The sequence below is a fragment of the Mus caroli genome, unplaced genomic scaffold (genome assembly GCF_978045245.1).
Source record: "Mus caroli unplaced genomic scaffold, Mus_caroli_1 scaffold_19, whole genome shotgun sequence".
Lineage (NCBI taxonomy): Eukaryota > Metazoa > Chordata > Mammalia > Rodentia > Muridae > Mus > Mus caroli.
In genome coordinates this window covers 85241220-85251832 of record NW_028227274.1, presented here as the reverse complement: position 1 = coordinate 85251832, position 10613 = coordinate 85241220, and the positions used below count along the sequence as shown (strand labels likewise).

Here is a 10613-nt window from a genome sequence, read left to right as displayed (position 1 = left end):
AAATACATTGTGGTTCTCTTGAATCATTTCATTACAGGCTTTAATTTTCTTTTTAAGAAGTCATTATCTTCAAAATAAAACATATTAAGCTCATATCATGAGTTTTTGAAAATATAGCCCATGCTAATCTTTTATATGTTCACTCTTTAAAAATCAGGCATGAATATTTGAAAAAAGTATAACAATTTGAGTATTTACTTTCCAAGAGAATTTTCTTGAGTTTTCTTTTATAATGGTCAAAAATGTCTCTCATCATCCTCAAGGATAAGCATTGATTAATATTTAGTGATGAAACTTTAAGGCTATATTTTCCTCAAAATCCATTCCTGAGAAAGTGTGAGGAGATGTATAACAATTTGATAAGTAGCTCAGGAAAGCATACATGAGCAACCTCATTTACATAGTAAAAGTCAGAGGAAGCCCAATTTGGAAGCTGGTCATTTACATTATTTATATTAATGCAAAGGAACTTCATGCAGATTTTATGGAAGATTACTTAGAGAAATATAGAAAGATAAAATAAAATCTTACATGCTGTTAGAAAAAAGGATATGCAAGTATATGCACACACTTTTTTCAGTTCTATAAGACTGTTGTGAATACAATATATAAAAATATATAAACTTTAAACTGAATACATAAATGGATAATGGTATTTCATATAGAATAAAAGATAGGTAACATCCAATTTCTACAGAAGTCATTCCAGTAATGTAAGAATTTAAATAATAACACAGTTTCTCTAACTTGTGCCAATATCTAGCTCTATAAACTACAAACCCTCAGCCAATAGCAACAAACTAACTACATGTGGTAGTTTAAAAATGCCCACGTTAGGCATAGAAGACAGCAGTGATTAGCATGATTTAAAATGTGGGGGAGATTTCAGAAGAGAAGAATTTTAATATGTGACCTAAAGACTTTCCTTTGCGACATTTTGGTGAAAAATGTGGCTGTTTTCTCCTCTTGTCCAAAGCTAAATCTGCTTGAGGCTAAATTGAAAAGGTTTGGACTAATTACACTTGCAGAAAAGATTTCAAAACAGCTTAATGTGGACTGTATCCTGTAGTTATTCATGGTCATGATTATGCAGATCTACAGTAAAAAGGAGCAACTTTAAACACATCACTCAGAAGGCAGAGACTGATGAATCTCTGAATACTAGGTCACCCTATTTTATGGAGCAAGTTCCAGTACAGTCAAGCTTAGGTAATGAAGGAAACCATTGAAAATAATAAGCAAGTAGAGATGTAACTGAGTGAGGGGGCCATTTTCCATGGCCAGAAAACAGCAGAACTTGACAGCTAAGGTGACATGGTTCTGACTATAGAGTCAAGATTACTCGAAAGGGGTTAAGAAATCTCCTTTCTTGATTAAAGAAAGTTGTTGAAGATTGTGTCTGAGGTGTCCCTACATGAAAGCCTAGAGAGACCACTGTATGCTTTGATGGCGAAGCCTGGATTGGCTTTGAGACTCCAAGATGTTGGAGATGCCAGAGCCATGGCATGTCAAGGAATGCTGAACTGGATGCACTGGATGCTTAGTCATCAGAGAGTGTCAATATTTGGGAAAACCAGGAGGTAAGGCCTTGTTGAGGTAAGTAGAGCCTTGTTGGAGGAAGTGTATCACTGCAGGTGGACTTTGAGAGTTTAGAAACCCAATCCAGGCCCATCAGCTCTCTCTCTTCCTACTTCCCACATTCTTGGATGTAGAACTGGCAGCTATTTCTCAAGTAAATACTTTTCTTCATAAAAGCTGTTGTGGTTATTGTGTCTCTTCATAAGAATATAACATAGAGTAAGACATGCATAGTTCGCTCCATTGCTTGAGATCTGTCATAAAGCAGAAAGATCCCGGTAAAAAGGCCCAGCATAGAAAAAAAAATCTGCTCACCTCATAGAGGTCAGGAAGATTGCATAGCAAAGGAAGAAGGGGCCATAGAAAAGAGAATTGTTTCTGAAATATCCCAGGATGATAATTCTAGCAAGACCCTACCTCTTAAATTCTTCACCATCTCTCCTAAATCCCATGAAAGTAACTTTCCTAAGGAAAGTATGGAGATGTTGACAATGTACAAGCATACTGGAGTGGCTTGATGTTTTGTGGGCATACCCAAATTCCACAGGAGGACTCATTGTCTTTGAGGACTTAAGCTCTGCTCAGTGCATTTTCAGGCAAGGCCACAGAAAACTATAACCCTGTAAGTGGGGATGCCCAAGCAGAAAGCCAGGGAGTACAAAATCTATAGATATTATATATGAATCAGATATCTCTGGATCTGTTCACTTTCTATAAGTCCAAACTATGAGTATTGCTGTATGTGAATTAATCTTCATATTCGCTAACCTTTTGGATATATTTCATATTTTAACTACAGTATGAACCTTACACTCCATTTCCACCTATTTTTGTTTGTTTGTTTGTTTGTTTGTTTTCTGACCAAATAACCTTAAGTTTTATTTAAATAACCTTCAGTGAGAACACAGCCATTTTCTCACCTGCCCCCATTCACCTCACAAGGAGGTTTACAGACTGCCTTGGCCTCTTCCCTGGCCAGCTACTGGAGCTGGAGCATCCATATTGGAGCGGGGATTCTAGATAGTCTCATCCATGGACACAATAAGGCATGCAACCTCAAAAGCTGCTGTCAGAGCATTGATGTGCACCATGGCTGGCTCCCTCACAAACACCTGGAAGTTGTCTGCGATGTCCTCATTGTTGATGTCCACCCTATACCACATGCCCCCTGTGCATGTTGAGCCAGAAGCTTGAGCTGAAAGCAGAAAAATATAATGCTGAAATCAGAGTTCACACAGTAGAAGGTTAACAGGCAATTGTTGGTGCCAAATGGAACATTCTCTATTACAAGTTAGAGAAGATCCATCTGTCTGGAGCCAAAGTTATCTTGTCTAAACTCCTTATTGGGGATGTAGCCATCCAGTACTTTGCTAATAGGAACATGTTCTGTGCTGGCCGTGTGCCTGAGGAGGATCTGAAGAGGATGATGAAGGCTTGTGGAGGCTCAATTCAGATCAGTTTGAATGCTCTAATTCCACAGGTTCTGGGCTGCTGCCTGGTGTTTGAAGAGATCCAAATTGAAGGAGAGAGGTACAATTTCTTCACTGCCTGCCCTAAAGACAAAACACATACCATCATCTTCTGTGGTGGCGCTGAGCAGTTTATGGAGGAGACAAAGAGGTCCATGATGCCATAATGATTGTGAGAAGGGTCATCAAGAATGACTCTGGTGGCTGGTGGTGGAGCCATAAAAATGGAGCTTTCCAAATACCTGCGGGATTGCTCAAGGACAATTCCAGGGTAACAGCAGCTGTTGATTGGGGCATATGCCAAAGCCCTGGAGATTATTCCACAACAGCAATGTGAAAACGCTGGGTTATATTCCACAAACAACCTCAACAAGCTACCGGCTCGACATTCACGGGGGATTTGGGTTTGATGCCACAAATTTCAACAAGCTTCTGGCTCAACATGCACAGGGGGCATGTGGTATAGGGTGGCCATCAACAATGAGGACATCGCAGACAACTTCCAGGTGTTTGTGAGGGAGCCAGCCATGGTGCACATCAATGCTCTGACAGCAGCTTTTGAGGGCAATGTTGGGATTCTTATAGGCTGCATTTCAAACCTAGCACAGGAGAGAGTCTCCTTGAACACAACTCCAGCCACCAGCTGAGATTCCTCTAGGGCTCCCCCTGCACCTTCTTAACGCCAAATATTTTAAGCTGCAGCAGCACATCAAACATTGCCATAGCATCAAATGCCATCTTGGTTAAGAAGGCCTTTTGCTGGGAGATCAGCTTGGAGCTCAGGGTTGTCACTGCACACTTCTCTAGTATCCTCTTTTGTTCTATTTTATCTTGCTTTTTCACGGTCACAGCTATCTCTCTAATTCTGTTAACAGCCAACTGGGTGGCTGTGCAGAAAATTCAGATGATAGTCTGAGGATGCAAACCTTCCTCCATGTAGGGCTTCACCTGCTTCAGGAACTCCACAACCAGCAGGGTCATTGAGGTGTTGCCATCTCCAACCTCAGCATCTTGGGATTTAGCAATGTCCACAAAAGTCTTTGTTGCAGGATGGACAACATCAAGGAGTTTCAAAATTGTGTCCCCATCATTGGAATTTGTTGCTATGCCTGGGCCATCCACAGTAAGTTTTTCCATGCCATGGCGACCCAGGGTAGTTCTTCCTTTCTCAGCAATCACTTGGCAGGCTCTGATGTCACTCACGAGCTGAAGGATGCCTTAGAAGCTATCAGTAACCTCTTTCAATAGGATAAATAGGAAAGGCCCTGTTCTAATGTGAGCACTTCTCATCTCCACAGGCGAATATATGCACTATAACTTATAAAGGAAAGTAAGACCTGTTGCCTTTTTTCCCTGATATCTTCCATTTTACACGAAAAAATATTACTGTCCATAAATTAATGTTATTTATTTATGCATGAAATTTGTTTAATGACAAATTTATCAGAGCAATATATATCCCAAGATCATATTTTAATAGAAATATTTGGCACATCCTTGCAACTAAGGTGAAAAAATCTCTGCTGTGGGCTAGTTTCAGTACTAAATATTGAATTACATCTCAAACACAGCACAAATGCACCACTAATAGTGACTCAAAAGAAGGAATTCAAACTACGAACTTAGGTGCATGCAAAAGGACAATGGGAGAATACAGGAGCTCAGCAACTATTTAGCAAGCAGATGATTTCAAAGTATGAACCTGCAACATACCTCAAGGACTGAGCCACCAAATGTTACTCAAGATAAGATCAATCATATGATCATATGGAAGGTTTCTAAGTTAATTGTTGAAAAATGGGTTTACTAGATACAGTCTAAAGTGACAACTAAGGATCTAATAAAAAAAAACCCAGAATCTAATACAATATTTAGAATTCTGATGCCAATGCTTCCTTCAAGATTATGTGTGTGTGTGTATACACACACATATATATTTATATATACATATATATACACATATATTTCACATATCACTCATGTTCTTGATTCTTTTGTTATATGTTATTAATACTGAATTCTGTTTGTTCTTGCACTCATATTATGCTGCATAATTTTATTTATACTTCAAAATGTCCAAATTCACAAGTCCCTTATTTCATATTAATAGGCATTAGCCATGTCTTTCCTTAAAAAATACATGACATGAAAACATTATATGTTGAAGAGGTAATTTGTTAAATCTATTATTTCTGAGCCTTATGAAATAATGCACAAAAAATGAATGAGTATTAGCATCTAGAAATACTGTGAAAACACCAATGGAGATGGTGGTTTTAGGTAAGAATTGACCAAATAAGGCAGGACGGTAGAAAATAATTATGCTGAGTATAAAAGCAAATTTCTAATCTACACAGTCAATGAAAATGATAGGAAAATAAATTAATGACTGAACAATCCTATGTCACCTCATAGCTTGCTAGGTCTAGTTGCACCCTGTGACACATGATGCTCTGGCTGCAGTCAGCAATGATAACATATTTTGAGAATAAAATTTATTTTTTCCACCTAAATCCAAAATTCTCACTTCACTTACTGCTAAGTGATAATGAATATTTTGATTCAGTTGATTATCTAAAATATGGCCTTCTTTACATTTGAGAAATAGATGTGTTAAATGCTAACAGTGGGGTTTAGTACTATACTGACTATGTATTTCTAAGGAAGAAGAATATTTGTCATGTTCCTTCACATGCTACTGGATCACTTAAGGGTCTAATTAAAATAATGCACGAATGAATTATAAAATGGCATTTGAATAAGGAATTACTAGATAATGAAAGAGAATAATTTACCTATTCTAAATTCTAAATATATAATTACTATGACATCAAGAAACTTGGAGTTTGACTTTACTCTTTAATATAGAATAGTTAGTGTTTGGTAGAACTGAGATTTGTTTTATTTAATAACATAAATATAAGATCACTATGCTTTGAGAAACTGTATACTCAGTTGTTATATGTGTTGTCATAGTAATGAAAAACTCCAGCCCCACTACGACAGAAAGTCATCATAAATGTTCACAAGAAAATACTCTGTTCCACCACCAATGTTAACTGGGTTACAGTGATGTTCTAATTCCCAAGCTGATAGTCTGACATCTACTTAAGCCTTATACAAATCATATTCTTGGTAAACAAAGGTATTTTATTAAAAATGAAAATGGCTAATAAAATCACATAAACACTACTGTACAGATAAGAAATATAACTACTCATACCACTGATGATAAATTTTCACTATCATTTCCAAAAACAAGCATTTATTTTTCTAACTAATGCAACCCCATGAGTGTATTCACTAAAATAAGCTCCCCCCAACCCCCCCCCCGTTTCTTAGGGAATTGTCAAGAATTACCACCTGCCCTGGGAGTCACTTGACTTAGACATCATGTAGCTTTTATGGCACCCTCAGTGCCAGGCTCTTCATTATCTGCATGTAAAGCAATGCTAACGTTGCCCCAGGGATCCATAAAGGATGGCACAGTATTTCTCAAACTACAGTGTGCATACAAATCAAATGAGATCTTGTTAAAATGCAAATGCTGATTCAGTGGGTCTGGAATAGGGCATGAACTTACATGTTTTAAACAAGCTCCCGGGTGATCTCCTTGCTGCTGGTCAGTTATTGAATAACCATTTCATAGAGAAACAGAGAAACAAGGCTTTATCTCTACCAGCATACTATTGCTTGTGTCATTGCTTATCACTGCTGGGTTTCGCTGCTCCCCAGAGTTTCTCATAGTCATAGGATGCTGTTGCTGAGATATCTGTGGTGCTTTCCCTGTCTCAGTGAAATGGTCAGTCCTCATAATTTCTTTTTCCTTCTTCAGGCACAAACCCATGGACAGAAAGAACTTGCCTCCTCTCCTGCTTCTCCGTGGTTCTTCATGCTAACCACTTCCCATTCTCCTTCTTGTTCACTTTCTTTCCTCTGACTTTTTTCTCTTGCATTATCCTTTCCACGGCCCTCTAACTTCATTCAGATTTTTGTTGTTGTTGTTGTTTTTTTATTTTATTTTTTTCCTTTCTTGTTTTCTAAACCTAGATTTAATTCTTTCTTACTTTGAGATAAATTATTACTGTGAAGAAATAATTACACTCAATAAGTGTTTTACTAATACCATATATATGGCAACGTGGAGTTGTGGAACACATCAAACTACATCGCCTGCTACATACATATTAAAAGACATACTCACATACCAGCAAACCTGACATACACTGATGTATTTATTCATTATATGTACCCAGGAGGTTTTTAGACCAGCCATTCTCAACCTGTAGAACTTGACCCCTGTTGAAAACTCAGATATTTACATGGTGATTCATAACTGCAGTAAAAGTACAGTTATGGAGAAGCAACAAAAATAATTCTATGGTTAGAGTCAGTACAATATACAGAATTGTATTAAAGGGTTACAACATTAGGGAGGCTGAGAACCTCCTGTTTTATACTCTGTGACTATTATTATACATCACAAAAGATAAATCATTATATATGTACAAACAAATACATATACACATATAATTATAATGTATGAAGAACGAGATCATGAGTTTGAAGGAGAGTGGAGATGGATATATGGGAGGACTTCAATGGAGGAAAGGGAAGGTAGAAATATTGTAATTAAAATACAATAACAAAAACTGATAATTCCACACCAAATCATGAAAGATAATGGAAATTTTATTCTGAATCACTATCTTTCAATTCTTTGTTATGTTGATCTATAACCTCTTTCAACCTTTACAGGGGGAACCACAGAGCTATTTTAATCAAGGATTTGTCATTTTTTAAAGATAAGCATAACCAATTATCATAAGATTTTAAAAGTTTTGCTCATTTAATTAATCTTAGAATATGCAAAACATAAATCAAAGTCACAAATACGGCTTTGCTTAAGTCTTAGATCTAATATATATTGTGGTAAATGCTCCCCACTCTATATCCTGTGAATAAGAATGTATCTGATCAATTTCACTATTCCTCTTCCCATAATTTCACTACTGCCCATTTTTTCATTTATTGCTCTGTTAAAATTTGGATTTTTTCTTTGCCTTTTTACTTACTCTACAAATTAAATTTGAAGTAAGCCCTAGGAGTTTCTCATGCAAAAGCAACTTCATACTGAAGGAATATGTTTCTGCAAAGCAGCAGGAACCCCAGACTTCTGCTGCCAACACACTGCAGGGGAAGCAGCAGTGAGACTGATCATGTTTAGCCTCTCTCTTACTCATATTTATACACAGTGCTGTTATTGTTTTGTTTACAGTGGCTTCTCTTCTAATAATAGCATCCCTGAAGCTCTCCAGCTTTGGTATCATAGAGAGCTTAAGTGCAGAGCTCTTGAACTAATACTCATTCATCAAGAGTGAACTCAGGTTCAGAAGATATTTCCAAATGAAATAAAACAAAAATTTAGACAAGCTAATTAGAACTGCCAGATCTTGTCTTCTGTATTAAGAAAATGCACACTTGAAAAAGATAGCATCTTCATCCAAGGTACTATAGAAAATGGATATTTATAAGCAGTAAAACTAGATTCTGTCTCTTACAATTCATACACAAAACCAATTCTAAGAGTATAAGCTACCCAGCATAAAACTAAAGCTTACAAGAAAAGGTAGGGAGTATGGTACAAGATGCAGGCATAGGTAAAACTTGCTAAATCAGGTTGAAGTTACTCAGAAATAAGTTCCCAATGGACAATTGGTAGTGCTTGAAAATAGAAAGCTTCTGTACAATGCAGAATAGTCAGTTGAACAAAGAAGCAGGCTACAGGATGAGAAAACATTTTAATAGCTATAGATGCAGCAGAGGGTTAATATCTAACTTGTAAAGGAATTTAAAAAAGCAAACATTTAAAACCAAACCAAACCAAACCAACCTGACTTCTAGATGTTGAACTGAACAGTGTTCTCAAGAGGCTAGAAAACCATATGTTGAAAAGTATTTGACATCTTTAGCTACCAAGGAAATGCAAATTAAAATTATTTTGAGACTCCATCTCATCCTAGCCAGTCAGAATGGATAGATCAGAATGGAAAGAGAGGATATAGGGAAAGTTGATGTGATTAGAAAGGTTCTTTGGAGCAACTTCTGTCTGTGTTGTCTGGAAATTGGAAGTTTAGTTCACAGGTTAGCAAGCAGGGGCAGTTCAATCCACTTGCAAACACTTCACAGATAAACTAGCAGTCCAGTTTGGTAGAATTGGGTTAGCAACCTCAGTGATATGACCTAGTAGAGACAGCTAAGCCTCAGCCTCAGCTTGAGTTGGAAGGAGGGACCCTGAGGGAGACCTGAGGCATGTAGTTGTGCCTCTCTCAAGGAAGCAAAGATCAGTAAAGGTTGAGACCCACAAGCTTTACATATGTAGCTGTACCAGAAATTCAAGCTCTGTCTCTGTCACTCCATGAAGTCCTATTATACCACATCACATGTCCTCCTCATGCCTTGCCTCAGCATGGGTTTTGCCTCACCTCATGTCCTCAGAAGTGGCAACAAACTGCTGGACACAACCAGAAGGTTTTTTTTTTTTTTTTTTTTTTTTTTGATGCATTTCTCTCTATGGAGTCTAGACAAATGTATCTCAACTACACAGTGTAAGGTGGATCAATATATGCCTGTTGATAGCAAAGAATCCTTCATCACATGTCCTTTCACATGCTTGCTTTAGCAGAATATCCTCTTTCCTGTGTCTGCTTCAGTGAAATGTTCCTTTACAAGTCTATCTTAACCTTTTACAAATGTGTCCACATTAATGAAACCTTCCTTCACTTGATTGACCCAGCAAAACACCATCCAACTGACTTTACAAAGAACCCTTAAGTTTCTACTTCAAATTGGTTAGGAAAAGCCATTTGGAAATCGACTATTTTAAGCCAATTAAAAATACTTTTGGATAGTTAGATGAGAGATATTAATGAGAAGATAATGCTATATCTTAAGGTCATGGGATATCATGCAAAAACCCCAATGTCAGATATAAGATACTTACTTAATCATTGTCATGGAAGCTCAGAGGGTCCTAAAGTAATACAAACTTTTTATTTTATTTTTTTAACCTTAAAAATATAAATGAGTAGTACTTTAATTGACTTATTATTGTTCAGAGTAAAAATGTTCAGAGTAAAATGTAATTTTTCGGTTTTGTTTGTTTGTTTTTAAATAATGTGTTATTTAAAAAATTTTAAAAATGTATATGTATGGGATTTTTTTAATTATTTTTTTTATTACGTATTTTCCTCAATTACATTTCCAATGCTATCCCAAAAGTCCCCCATACCCCCCCCCCACTTCCCTACCCACCCATTCCCATTCTTTTGGCCCTGGCATTCCCCTGTATTGGGGCATATAATGTTTGCAAGTCCAATGGGCCTCTCTTTCCAGTGATGGCCAACTAGGCCATCTTTCGATACATATGCAGCTAGTAATACAAACTTTTGCTGTTCCTCTTGGTTGCCCACAAGAACCAGTCAAAACAACCCTACTACTAAAGAGGCCATAGAAGATTTAGGGATATGAATCAGAGCAGAGCTGGAAAGTTCCTCCTGATTAGTT

The 10613-nt window shown here is 37.1% G+C and overlaps 2 pseudogenes; one reads left to right on the top strand and one right to left on the bottom strand.

The window, feature by feature from the left end:
* The first annotated feature begins 2752 nt into the window (after window positions 1-2752).
* LOC110284578 (T-complex protein 1 subunit eta pseudogene) lies at window positions 2753-3628 on the top strand (annotated as a pseudogene).
* A 2-nt stretch (window positions 3629-3630) lies between these two features.
* Window positions 3631-4292, bottom strand: LOC110284577 (T-complex protein 1 subunit eta pseudogene; annotated as a pseudogene).
* Between the last annotated feature and the right edge of the window lie 6321 nt (window positions 4293-10613).